This window comes from Toxorhynchites rutilus, chromosome 2, assembly GCF_029784135.1.
Source record: "Toxorhynchites rutilus septentrionalis strain SRP chromosome 2, ASM2978413v1, whole genome shotgun sequence".
NCBI classification, from domain to species: domain Eukaryota; kingdom Metazoa; phylum Arthropoda; class Insecta; order Diptera; family Culicidae; genus Toxorhynchites; species Toxorhynchites rutilus.
Genome location: NC_073745.1, coordinates 165,060,393 through 165,075,269, shown reverse-complemented (window position 1 = coordinate 165,075,269; position 14,877 = coordinate 165,060,393). Strand labels below are relative to the sequence as shown.

At 36.9% G+C, this 14,877-nt stretch overlaps 1 protein-coding gene across 2 annotated transcripts in view; it reads right to left on the bottom strand.

The window, feature by feature from the left end:
- Positions 1-14,007, bottom strand: part of LOC129767687 (arylalkylamine N-acetyltransferase 1-like) — a 32,784-nt gene extending 18,777 nt beyond the window's left edge. The window contains exon 1 of one of the 2 annotated variants that reach the window (XM_055768819.1): positions 13,786-14,007. The gene's annotated coding sequence lies outside the window, so the exon portion shown is untranslated. Of the gene's footprint in view, positions 1-13,619 lie in introns of both variants that reach the window. The other variant, XM_055768818.1, reaches the window with a different exon arrangement.
- Positions 14,008-14,877: the final 870 nt, after the last annotated feature.

Genomic DNA, 14,877 nt, shown 5'->3' with positions numbered 1-14,877 from the left:
TTCCCCATCAGTAGGATATTTCCGTATCCAATATTGTATGCGCCCGCAATCGATTATTGCTCAGTCGCCGAAAGTTCCGAGCTCAGAGAGTTCATTCCCCTCTAGTTTGCCTTCCAAATTGCCATCGTAAACCACGCCTTCTCTCGATTCAATCACGCACAAAAAGCATACTTAAGCGATATTCTGGTGGTGAGATGCATTCATTTTTCGTGAGGACATCGACAAGACAACATCGTTGCTGAGGGTGCTCGACGGCGAAGGATCGAGATCTGCCCTGAAACGCAAGCAGTTTGTTTGGAACTGTGAGGGAGCACAGAGAAGCCGATCCTTCAGGAGAAGAGAAGGTGACCATCGAAGTAGCCGCTACATACACACATACACGCACAGAATTCTTTCCGTTTGGATGCCATTCAGCATTGAGAAAGATCCGGAAAATAATCTGCCAGTTCCTCTGGGAATTTAAAAATACATTCATGTGAAAGAGTTTAATTGAATGTTTTCTATCCATGTAACATTGTGACCAAATATGTCTCAATCAAGTGCTATTAACTGATGGTTATCAAGTTAGCATTAACCACTGGTGGGCTTCCAGTATCGAGGAAAATGTGGTAATATCTAATCGTTACTGAAAATAATCTGCCAGTTCCTCTGGGAATTTAAAATTACATTCATGTGAAAAAGATTATTTGAATGTTTTCTATCCATGTAACACTGTGACCAAATACATTTGGTTTTGTGATTTTCAATCAATCGCAATTAACAGGATAGCTTCTGAAGATTATTGTTCCCCATCAGTAGGATATTTCCGTATCCAATATTGGATGCATAAAACCTTGTGCCTCCAACGTAACGCTCTCGTTTTCGAAGTCCCCCAAATATTCATTCATTCAGAATGAATTTAGATTCAACTTCAAACAAATGATCTCTAAATCAACGATAGTCCTACGTCACCCTTGCGGTTATACCATAGATATAACCCACTTCCTGTTTTTTATTATTTAACGTATTTACTTTTTATCGAAATCTAATTGCGACGCCGGAGAGTTATCTTCTATTATTTATCGCACGACTTTTCATCGAAATAACTCTCCGCGTTATCTTTGGTATTTATCGCACGTACATTGTATCTGAATCCAATAGCGATGTCGGAGCGTTGTATTTGGGAAACCTAAGAAGGTAACCGAAATAAATCTATATATTTTGTTAATTACTACACGTACTTTTCACTGAAATAATCTTCCTAATGTTACCGTGACAAAAGTGAATATCTGGTAACACAGATGCTATGCTGCCCCCTGCGAGGAACCAATCATCATGATGCGAAATTCTGAATGACTGCAATCATTCATTAGAAAAAACGCTTCTGCACCATAAGGCCTCTCAGAGAACGAAGAATTGTAGAAAGAGTAAAGCAAACCACCAAGCGGAGAGAAAAAAAATATAGGAGGTTGTGTCCAAGATACAACCGCATTGTAGACGTAGAACTACGCTGTTATTTCATATAAGTCGCTTGTTTATAACTTCGGATACTATCTTATAATGCACTGAAATTTTAGAAATAACGGTTTTGTAGAATGGTATGATCGTCTTGAAATGTTTTTTTTATTGTAGAATTAATTAACGATAATTGATTGATGATCCATTTTTGCCCTTGCAGAACAATACACTAGCCCACATGTACAGAAAATACAAACGCTCTACAAACGCGCAACGAAAACAAGTAACACACACAAAGCCAAACACTGATGGCTTGAAGCGACCTATAATCATTTGCACTCTTCTCTTTTTTCGCCTGCTTTGCCATGGCTCGGATGGATGGATGCACTTCAAGTGAAATATTCACTAGCGTTCACAGCTCGAGGGGAAACATAAGACACAAAACGAGCAGAATAAGCGACCATTGTTGTTTCGAGCACAGAAAGATTCTGAGAATTTTCCTCAGAGGAGATGCAATACTCATACGCTAGAGACAGCTTACTTATTGTGCAAGGGTGGAGTTTACTTCGCAAATATCCTTTTTTCGCTATCCCCCTTCGTTGTTTCTAACCTGGCGGCTGCATAAGTTGCCCGTTATTCACAGCTCTGCTCAAGAAAGCTCTGTTCGAGAAAGCACACAAGTGGACAGAACAAATGTATGGGGAAATAGGAATGCTTCCAATTCTCATCAATTTAAACCATATACAGACTATGTGATTGTAATGTATAGCATATTAAACAAATCTTAGAAAATTTCCGATTCGATTGGTATGCAAATAAATCAAATCCGATCGCACCAAAAATAGTTATTAACGTTAACTTTATTTCATAAAAACGTGAACCGTTTTCCGATTTGGCTCCTTAATGTAAGACGTAGTCCTACGTCAAAAATTAAGGCACTTTTTTAATATTTACGAGTATACAGAATCACAGTAGGTATTGGTTATTGGCCAAAGTTTGCAAAACTTCGCTCAAGAGTTAGCAAACCTCTAGAAACTTCCGACATCCACGTTCTGTAAATGTTCGGGGAAGTTTGACCATCGCCCGGAAACCCGGAACTAACAGACCGGCAGAGCAATCTGATTCTAAAACATATGTAAAAGCAGTGTGTCTTTCCAAGCGAAACTGACATCGAGGGAAGCGGCGAAAAAGACAAATGGTTCGCAATTCTACCTCCTAAACGCGAATAAGAGGGCTAGATTAATAAATTTTAAGGCTCGGATTGTGCTGGATCGGAATGCAAAACAGAATTTAAAGACAATGAAACGCTCTAGAAAACTGTACGAAATCTTGTTGACAAAATAAGAATTCGTGGTTATGGAGAACGAACCTTACTTAATGGCAGTTTTCGATCAATTTCGGCTAAAAACCCTCGTGGTCACTTACAGTACCCGGAAGAATGTAAGATCAAGAAGAAGTAATAATCCCCTAAAAAGTTCCTTGTACTCTACCTAAATTTTTGGAACGCGAAGTTATGCAAAACCACAATTGTTTGATGATAGATTGTGTTTGTACTAAATAGACTATAGACGAATTTCGTGCCAACTCGTCTTAGGAGTTGGCAGCACCATTTCAGATAGTAGTGAAACATTGTGGGTGTACTAACATGGGTCATTCAAGCAACTTTTCAAGTATTCAAAAAAGAATTAGACTACTTTTTGGAAAAAGTCAAATTTGTTTTCTTAATTTTTTTACAAAAATTTATTACCTCAAAACTATGATACAAAATTACAAAATTCATGTCAAAGGATGAAATGTAGGAAATTGTTTAAATTTTCACGAAAAAAAAACAAAAAAAAATTTCGCTAAAAAAATTGTTATTTCAAAAATTAAAATTCATTTTTCACAAAAAAAAAAAAAAATATATATATATATATATATATATATATATATATACAGCCATTCCATGCCAAACCGATATAGTGGTTCTCAGATTTTCGTCGGATGTAGAAATTTTGTTCTTTGTTGCAAACCATTAGACCCGCATTTTTTTATTTTTTTGTTAGGGTAACCATTTCCATTTTAGGGTGGTCCGAAAAATCAAATTTTTCCACTTTTTCAAAAATAATTTTTTTTTCAAAAATTCATAACTTTTGAACTACTGAGCCGATTTAAATGATCGACATATCAAATTAAAGCCAATTACCAAATTTTAAAAAAATACCAGGGTTACACAAAGTTTTGATTTTGGTTTCGTTATTAATGATTGTATTTGTTTTTTTTATAGTTTTCATAGTCTCGGGACCAAAGGCGCTATATTATATTTTTTTTTTTTGGAAAGCTGAGAATTTTTTACAACATAACATATCTCGAAACCAGATAGACCTTTTTTTTTGTTTTTAGGTTATGATTTTTCAAAGTTTACCGTAATTATTTCGTAAATATTCATTGTATTTATTATTTATAGATAACATGCTTTCGGGACCAAGGGCGCTATATTTTTTCTTGAAAGCTGAGTTTTTTTTCACATCACACATACAAAAATCAGAGAGGCGTTTATTTTAGTTTCTGAGTTATGATTAAAAAAAAGTTATGAGTTATGAAAGTTAAAATGTTTTTTTTGTGCAGGTAGCTTAATGGGCAGAAAATAGGAATATGTAAGTTAAAGACCCTATGCGGGCTTTCGGAAAAATGGTGTGAACTCTAAGACATCTGACTTAAGACTAGTTTATTATTATTCTTTAACCAAGCGAGAAACGTTTCTATGTCACGCTGCTATCCTTATCGCTGTCTCCTGTGTATCGCTTCATCGCTGGTGGTCAAAACTCGTTCTTCTATCGCATTTCCTGTTCTCGTTATAGCTTATGTCTTCCATGTGGCTGAGGTCTGTGTTTATGTTTGTTTCGGTTGTTTGCTCAATGGTTTCAGTTTCCGAGCTTGGTTTAGCTTATCATGCGATAAGCTGTTGGCTCTGTTCTGTTGGTTGAATCGCGTTTAGTGCTTCTTCCAATGTCCGTTGCTGCTCTCTGAGGTGCGTCAGTTGAGCTGACATAACTTGTATAGTTATCGGTAGAGATTAAGGTCCATGAAAAACATGTATCGGATAAAGATATCTCAGGTAAAGGCAAGAAATGTAGAGACGACTAGTGGGTAGGAATTAAAATTCATCTGTTATATTTTTCATATTTTTTATTCTAGGTGTAAAGCATGCTTAAAGCTACTTTTACAGTTTAGCAGAATGTTCTTCTTCCGAGAACGAGAATCGTTTTACGATAATATAATTTCCATTTTCCGGTCTAAAACTAGTCTAAATAACTGAGTTCCGGAAATTTGCTTCAAATGATTATAACGGGTTTTAAGTTTTCTTTCCATTGCTTTATAACTTGTCTCTGAAAAAAAAACCATAGTACATTTTCGAATCTGTTTTTGAAATTGCCCATGTATAAAGTTCTTTTGCAGTTGTAATATGATGACCCTGTAAACTTGCTTTAGCAGCATTCCGCTTCAAAACTCCTCCTAAAGCGTCATGGACCTTTCTCATGGCATGTGGCGAAAATGTTCCACTCCGCATCTATACCAAACTCTTTTTTCACTTGGCACAAATTAAAGGCTGTCATCTTATTGTTGTACAGACTACCTGATCCATCTAAGAAAAAGTGAACTTTCTTAAGGTCAGGCAACTTCCTTTTGATAAAATTAACACAATCTACAATAAATAAACGAACTGCAACGTGGTTATGCTTGGAAGACTCCGCGATTACAGTGAAACTGGTATATTTTTTCTGAGCCCAAATGCTCAGTAACTGGGCAATGTTTACATGTTTTAACCAACACTATTCTGTGGGGTTGGTGCAAAGAGTTTTTAACAATATGTCTTGGTATGATTTTACATCAGCTGGAAGTGCCTTTCTATCATGAAGAGTTTTGAAAATTAGTTCGATATTTTGGTGATAAACACATACCTAAACAGTGTGCGTACCACTCGCTCCTGCCAGAATGCAATGCTTTGGGCGGTTACTTGCAAACATTGAAAACCCTATCTTAATTGCAGGATATTGTTCTTTGAAAATGGCGTAAGCTTCTTGTAAATTACATAACACCAATCTTCGTTGTATATATACCTTGCCATCAACATTTTTTGAAACAACATAGTCTCGTTTTCTTGGATACGTTCGACTTATTTCGTCACTGGTATAGACATCACGCACGAGTGATAGAGTTTCTTCTGCCAAAGACGCACTGCTTAGCCTTTTTGCCGGTGTTGTCATTATACCCTTGTCCTCTTGTAGTATTTTGGCCCTTTCTGCCATATGTTGAGAAACATCGGATTCCTTCATTATTTTATAGGCTGACCAGCTTTTAGGCAAAGTGGTGATAATACAATACTTCTCATTATTGTCATGAGTTTTTCGAAACTTTTCCTTGAGTTGCTGAATGATTTCATCCTCGCTTGTAGAAGGTACGCTGGCAATACTCCTGATTGATTCCAAACTGGTTGTTTCTAGCGACGGTAATGACACTGAAATTTAATAAAAAATATATATTTAGCAATCTTGCGAACAATTAACTTATTAGATTCGTTATTAGAAATTTTAACTAATACACTCAAGTCAGTTCATTGAAACCTAAAGCTTACCTTGGCTGTCGACAGCAGGAACTTCGGATGGTGCAGCGATGGGCTCTTCGGGTGTGTACATATACAGTTTCCAGTGGCAATTTATGCAAATGTTGGAAACACTGTCATCTAATTTCACTTTTTTTGTTCACTGCATGATATTGAAGAGCATGAGTAAGTTCTCTGATGAACATCTTTTTAAACCACAAACCACACATCGAACACTTGAATTTCATCTTTTATAAAATACTGGCTGTACAGGATATGTTTAGATGAACAGAGCTCTGGCTCTGAGAACAGTAATTGGAGGCAAAAGGGAATTGAACTACAACTTGATAAAAGTTCAAAACCTCTCGGCTTCAGCTGCGTGTTTTAGTTTGAAAAAACAACTTTTTTTACTGCGGTCTGTATTTCAAGCGATTTTTGTTCGTCATTTCTCCGGTCTTTATACAATTTTAATTTCTACCCACTAGTCGTCTACATTTCTTGCATTTACATGTTTTTCATTGTCCTTAATCTCTACCAATAACTATACCTATTCCTATTTTCCACCCATTAAGCTACCTGCGCAAAAAACATTTTAACTTTGAAAAATCATAACTCAAAAACTAAAAAAAATGCCTCTCTGATTTTTGGATGTGTTATGTGAAAAAACTCAGCTTTCAAAAAAAATATAGCGCCCTTGGTCCCGAAACCATGTAAGCTATAAATAATAAATACAATGAATAATTACGAAATAATTACGGTAAACTTTGAAAAATCATAACTTAAAAAAGAAAAAAAGCCTCTCTGTAAAAAATTCTCAGCTCTCCAAAAAAACATAGGAAAATATAGTGCCTTTGGTCCCGAGACCATGGAAACTATAAATAATAAATACAATGAATAATTACGAAATAATTACGGTAAATTTTGAAAAATCACAACTTAAAAACAAAAAAAAAACCTCTATGGTTTCGAGATATGTTATGTAAAAAAATCTCAGCTTTCCCAAAAAAATATAAAATAATATAACGCCTTTGGTCCCGAGACCATGAAAACTATAAAAAACAAATACAATCATTAATAGCGAAACCAAAATTAAAATCTAGTGCAACTCTGGCATTTGTTCAAAAAAAAATCAGTAAATTGGCTTTAATTTGATATGTCGATCATTTAAATCGGCATAGTAGTTTAAAAGTTATGAATTTTTGAAAATAGTTATTTTTTGAAAAAAGTGAAAAAAATTGATTGTTGGAAAAAAATGGAAATGGTCACCCCAACAAAAAAATAAAATAACCTTTTTTTCAGCGAAATTTTTTTCCAAAAAAATTTCGGTATTTTTTTTGTAAAAATTTCGACAATTTCCTACATTTCATCCTTTGAGAAGAATTTTGCAGGTATCATAGTTTTTAAGTTATACATTTATGTTTAAAAATTAACAAAAAAATTGGCTTTTTCCAAAAAGTAGTCTAATTTTTTTTCGAATATTTCAAGTATGCAAAGTTGCTTGAATAACCCATGTCTTTACACCCACAACGTTTTACTGCTATCTGGGATGGTGCTGCTAACGGTCAGTCGGGTTGGCATGAAATTCGTCTATAACAGGATACTGTTTTAATGTTAAACTAGCTGAATAAGAAAATTTTAAAATTAAATTGCAAAAAGACGGGTGGGTAATGTCGGGGACATAACCGGAGTGACGTAGGACCATACAAAGGGGACAGCTTTTGCTAAATATATATTTTAAATATATTGTTTTATTTTCTTCTCCTACGTGAATACCTACTTATCTACCTGAAAAATGGATTAGTTTACTGTTTACTCTTTATGAACATGTTGGTGGTTCAGAAAAGAACCTTTGGTGTTGTGTTTTTGCGTTTTTTTTACAAACTTCTTTTGGCGTATGCACATATCGTACAATCAAAATGATGGCTGTGATAGGGAATGCATAGGTGGTCATCAGCTCATTCACTATCATATATTTCACTATTGAGCACATTACCGTACCTTAAACTGTGGTTTCGGAGACGAATGAATTGTAAGATTTGTAGTCTCCGCAAACAAAGTAAATAAAAATGAAAAAGAACTGAGGTTTTGGAGACGAACTCTACGATCTGTCGAGAAATAAACGAGCTATAAGCGTTCTGAAAAACCAACAGTAAATACAGGGACGAATGACCTTCGGATTGAAGTCCTTCAAAATAAGAGAGCAGCAGGAAATACATAGCTCATCATGTTGCTCCTTAGTTATTTTTCTATACAATGCAGATGTAACGTCAGTCAATTTTCAACATCAGTTATCAACCAAAGAAAGCAGTTCATGCTACCGAGAAAATTCGTTAATGCCATCCTGCATACAATGTGTTGTAATTTGAAGCCACTTTTAATTCGGAAACCATGTATGGGTTTGTGAAAACTGAATGATCAATTTAAAAGACCCCAACCATCAATAAGTTCAAAAACACGCATAAACAAAATAATTCAGTTCATATTATATGTCATATTATGTCACTTTAGAATTCATTGGTATTGTGAATAACTTGTAATAACTCTTCTTTGAATGGTTTAATGGCCCTGAAAAGCGCCGTGTTTTACGGAGGCTGGTTTTGCCACCAAAGCAGGTTGTATAAACAAACTTTTTCCTTCTTCTACCGCTGCCGTTTTGCGATTGCGTTTGCCACTCGCTGAAACTAGTTGTTGCCACCGATCCGAATGTGCTCAACTCGAGCACTCCGGCGGCCGAAATTCTATAACCGCTATTAGGTATACTGGTGCTCCGGCACCAATCCGTTGATGCGGTGAGATGTGAAACGATGCCATACAACCACACTGATTTACGGTTTGAAAGAGAATGATATATTTTTCAGCGGATCCGCGCGTTTTGTACTTCAGCGGTACACGCTCACAGGATAGAGACAAATCGGCAGACTCAGCCAAAGGGGCGAGTCAAACGAGACGAACGAATAAGCGTTAAAAGGCAGCGATGGCAAAAAAAATACATTCATAGAGGCGAATGAACTGAAAAGTTTAAACCCTCTTAAAGCCAAAAAGAAGAAGAAGAAGAAAATACATTCATTACGATTTATTCGCTCGTTGGATTCAGATGCAGGCTAAAAAGGTCCTTTTCAGGATCACAAAATTATCTTTAATCTAAAGAGTTTATTGTTTTGTTATCACTCGATATCCCCATCTTGTTCGGCTAAACCTTCCTGTTTAGCGATTGCGTTTGCCACTCGCCACAGCTTTCACAGTTGGAAAATTTCTTCCCATCCAGCTTGTGACTGTGACTGTGAGTTACTGTGCAACATAAATTATATTTAATGCGACGTGCCGAAACACCACTCAGTGTCGCATTGGAGGCGATTTTAACCTGTAATTGAACATTTGCGATGACAGTGGTACAGTGTCCACTTTTAATGTGGGGTCATAATTTGGACCCCGAACTCTATGTTTACAAAAATGTCCAAATAAATATGTCGCATTACAGGTCCGTCCAATTAGCTAAATGTTGAGCTAAATGTAAATTACTGTACTTTCAATCTAAAATCAATTTAAGAATTGGTGAAAATTGAATAATCGGGAAAGTCCCCAACCATCAATAAGCTCAGATCAACAGCCAAATTCTCATACTCAAACAAATTATCTCCTGGCAAACAAATTATGAAAAAATAAATTTGTGTTTTATTATTATTTGGGATATTGTTTTAGAAAGCATTGAACTGTATTTCGTAAACTCTTTTTTGGAAGGTTTAATGGCCCTGAAAAGCGCCATGTTTTATGGAATGGTTCCAATTTAGAAAACTCGTGGTTTTGAAAAAAAACCACTTCGAACGCCCTCGATGCCGCCTTGTTCTGGATTTGCCACCAAAGCAGTTTGTATAAAGAACAAACTTTTTTCTTTTGCTACCTGCTGCCGTTTTGCGATTGCGTTTGCCACTCGCCACTCGCTGCAACTGCCTGTTGTTGTCTTGGTGTCCACGGAACCGAATGTGGTCTGTTCTGAATGTGGGTTTTCTTATCGTCGCGATCCTCCTCTGCTCCTTTGCCATGTCCAGACATGGCTGCTTGTGTTGGTTTGTTGATGTGATGTGATGCGAAACGATGTGGTGTACGGTTTGGATGAGAATGAGCGTTACGGCAGCGGAGCGGGGATTTTTAAGCTGACTGGCTGACTCAAGAATTACGCATGTGTGAGACTGCGACCAATGTTTCGTTCATTTTTTTGACGTAGGACTACGTCTAACCGGAAGATATAGGGGGTGAAATGGAAATCTAGGCACTGAACAAGTAGGAAAAAATGCAAGATTTGGAACGCTTAAAACTCGAGCATTTCTCAATAGATCGCAAAGGTTTTTGCATCAATTGATAGGAAATATATCTACGCATCTATCATAATGAATAACATTTCATTTTTCTTGAGATAAATAATTGAATAATTGTGAATTATCAACCATTGTCAAAATGCACTATGTGCCCATTTTTGATTGGTCCATTTTGTGCTCCTCAAATCGTACCGACCAAAACGGGCAACCAGAGCAGCAGCGAAATATAATGAAGCACGATTGGAAAGGAAAAAGAAAAAAATGAACGAAACATTGGTCGCAGTCTCACACATGCGTAATTCTCGAGCCAGCCAGTCAGCTTAAAAATCCCCGCTCCGCTGCCGTAACGATCATTCTCATTCAAACCGTACACCACATCGGTTCTCATCACAACACATCAACAAACCAACCCAAGCAGCCATGTCTGGACATGGTAAAGGAGGAAAAGTGAAGGGAAAGGCAAAATCCCGCTCGAACCGTGTTGATCTGGAGTTCCCCGCAAGGGTAGCTAGGCCGAGCGCGTTAGTACCAGTGCACCAGTCCACCTAGCCGTCGTTATATAGTTTCGGCCGCCGAAGTGATCGAGTTAGCTGGCAAAGCTGCTCGCGACGATAAGAAAACCCGCATTCGGAACAGAACACATTCGGTTCGGTGGACATCAAGACAACAGGCAGTTGCAGCGAGTAGCGAGTGCCAAACGCAATCGCAAAACGGCAGCTGGTAGCAGAAGAAAAAAATTTGTTCTTTATACAATCTGCTTTGGTGGCAAATCCAGAACAAGGCGGCATCAAGGGCGTTCGAAATGGTTTTTTTCAAAACCACGAGTACTAAGTTTTCTAAATTGGAACCATTCCATAAAACAAGGCGCTTTTCAGGGCCATTAAACCTTCCAAAAAAGAGTTTAGGAAATACAGTTCAATGCTTTCTAAAACATTATGCAAAATAATAATAAAACACAAATTGATTTTTTCATCATTTGTTTTCCAGGATCTGATGAGTATGTGAATTTGGCAGTTGTTCTGAGCTTGAGTTGGGGACTTTCCTGATTATTCAATTTTCACCCATTCTTAAATTGTTTCCAGATTGAAAGTACAGTAATTTACAATTAGTTCGACATTTAGCTAATTGGACGGACATGTAATGCGACTTATTTAGTTGGACATTTTTGTAAACATAGAGATCCAAATTATGACCCCACATTGAAAGTCGATACTGTACTACAGTCATCGCAAATGTTCAATTACAGGTTAAAATCGCCTCCAATGCGACACTGAGTGGCGCGTCGGCACGTCGGCACGTCGCATTGAATGTAATTTATAGTACAACATGTCACAAAGCTGGATGGGAAGAAATTTTCCAACTGTGAAAGCTGTGGCGAGTGGCAACAAATCGCTAAACAGGAAGGTTTAGCCGAACAAGATGGGGATATCGAGTGATAACAAAACAATAAACTCTTTAGATTGAAGATAATTTTGTGATCCTGAAAAGGACCCTTTTTAGCCTGCATGTGAATCCAACGAGCGAACAAATCGTAATGAATGTATTTTTTGCCATCGCTCCCTTTTAACGCTCATTCGTTCGTCTCGTTGGACTCGCCCCTCTGGCTGAGTTTGCCGATTTGTCTCTATGCTGTGAGTGTGTACCGCTAGAGTATAAAACACGCGGACCCCAAAAAAATATCTTATTTTCTTTCAAACCGTAAACCCGTGTGGTTGTACGGCATCGGTATCGTGGGCGTAACAAAGGAGGACAAGTTAAGGGAAAGGCAAAGTCTCACTCGAACCGTGCAGGTCTCCAGTTCCCTGTTGATCGCATTCACTGTTTGTTCCGCAAGGGTAACTAGGCCGAACGGATTGGTGCCGGAGCACCAGTATACCTAACAGCGATTATAGAGTTTCGGCCGTCGGAGTGCTCGAGTTGGCTTGCAAAGCTGCTCACGACAATTAGAAAACCCGCATCAAGAACAGAGCAGGTTCGGTTCGGCGCTCATCAAGGCAACAATTAGTTTCAGTGAGTGGCAAAGTGTTTCTCCGGCACGTCGCATTAAATGTAATTTACTGAACAACATGTCACAAGCTGAATGGGAAGAAATTTTCCAACTGTGAAAGCTGTGGCGAGTGGCAAACGCAATAGCTAAACAGGAAAGTTTAACCGAACAAGATGGGAATATCGAGTGATAACAAAAACACAACACCAAAGGTTCTTTTCAGAACCATCAACATGTTCATAAAAAGTAAACAGTAAACTAATCCATTTTTCAGGTAGATAGGTAGGTATTCACATAGGAGAAGAAAATAAAACAATATATTTTAAATATATATTTAACAAAAGCTGTCCCCATTGTATAGTCCTACGTCACTCCGGTTATGTCCCCGACATTACCCACCCGTCTTTTTCTTTTTCCTTTCCAATCGTGCTTCATTGTATTTTGCTGCTGCTCTGGTTGCCCGTTTTGGACGGTACGATTTGAGGAGCACAAAATGGGCCAATCAAAAATGGGCACATAGTGCATTTTGACAATGCTTGATATTTCACAATTATTTAATTATTTATCTCAAGAAAAATGAAATGTTATTCGTTATGATAGATGCGTAGATATATTTCCTATCAATTGAGGCAAAAACCTTTGCGATCTATTGAGAAATGCTCGAGTTATAAGCGTTCCAAATCTTGCATTTTTTCCTACTTGTTCAGTGCCTAGATTTTCATTTCACCCCCTATATATTCCGGTTAGACGTAGTCCTACGTCAAAAAAAAACTTTTTAACCCAGATTATGCATCTCCCGATTTCATGTTTGCCTTGAAACCCGTTTCAGGTACTGACTCTATTGGAAATAAATGTAGAAGGGTCGCTTCTAGAGATGTAAACATATTTTCCGACGACGCTTCACGATCTTCTCGACCTATTTAGTATGATGTACCGGATTACGCTGAAGTGTGTTTTCAATTTATAAAGACATGTAGCAACTAAAATCAATCACACCACCAAAACAGCGTGACACCCTAGAATAGAACCATTACTCGACTTCAAATTTCTAATGAACGATAAATTAGTGAATGTAAAACTCCCTTTCATATTGTAAAAATCTATGAAATGTAGAATTTGCGAAAATCATGTAAACTGGTATTGGTAGATATTAAAGCGTGACCTTTGTCAACGCAATATATAAAAAAAATCGATTGATAGTAACGATAGTATGTACGCTTTATGGTAAGTGAATTATATCATAAATGTAATCTATGTGAACAATTTATCATTTTTCTACATTTAAAGCACCTTATCTCACCTTTTGAAATAATGCCGTAAATTTATTCACGCAATAATTGTGACAAACTTACACTATTCGAGGCTTACACTTTATTTACATTTAAAAAAAACAATTTGAGGCAATATTTTCGAGGTTTGGTTTGAACACAAATTAAATGGGAGAGTATGAATCTCGTTGATTGTACCTTAACTAGTGACTAGCTGTTTATTGATACTGTTGGGTTTGTAAAAAGTAGCACAACTTATTGTCTCTATACATTAGAGTTCAAAAAAATTGAAATTTTCGGCACACGTTGGATTTTGAAATTGGATACACGAAATTTATTAAACTAGACAAATTATGTTATACTTCACATTGAACTGAATTTGATGTGAGATACGCCTAAAATATATGCAACCTTTTGTACGCATGTCACGCATTTGTGTTATGTATTGGTTGCGTACACTTTGTGCTGTGTGTTCATACATTCTTTTGTGATTCCGATGGTTGCCTGGAAACATACGTTTGGAGAAGCTGCATTGCATTGTATGGTGCTGTAAAAAAAAGCGTATTCTGCAAATGTATTGTGTGATAACAGACTATATAGAATTCTTTGTATAAAATAATGTAGCACATACTGAGATCAACAGGTTGGAAATCAACCGCTACATTTTATTTTGTTTTCAATAACAATGATACATTTTATAAGTCACGATAATCAAACGGAAAATTTCTGGAGTAAACAGGATAGAGATTATTAATAGCAATAAACAAACGTTCCAATGAAAATCAAAGAAACCATTATTTTGACGATGTATTTAATACGGCAATAGATAGTGAGAAAGTTCAAAACATGTAAAACAATCCTAATCCTTTTTACATATTATTATTTCTCATCTGTTTACTTAAAAGCACCAACCAGTCACTATTGGTATCATTGGTTTCGGTCTCTCAATGAAAATTCTTGCGCCTTCCATAAACTGCCAGAACCTTGTTACGTACTGAGCTGGCAGTAACCAACTTCGCATTGGGTATTGATTTCGAAGAAGCCTGCAGACCATTATTTCATCTTCTCAAACTTCCTAAGCTCGATTGAGGTTCTATGAAACGGACTATGAAACCCTGGAGGTTTCCCACAAAAGTGAGGGATCAGATGAACGTACTGATTGAAAGGTATTAAAAAAATATGTATGTGTCCCTCACATTGTTCAATCCTTGCCAATCAGACAACGGACTTCCTCGTGAAGATGGATCCTTTGGAAAACGACTTATTTGATAGATAAATTTCATACGACGA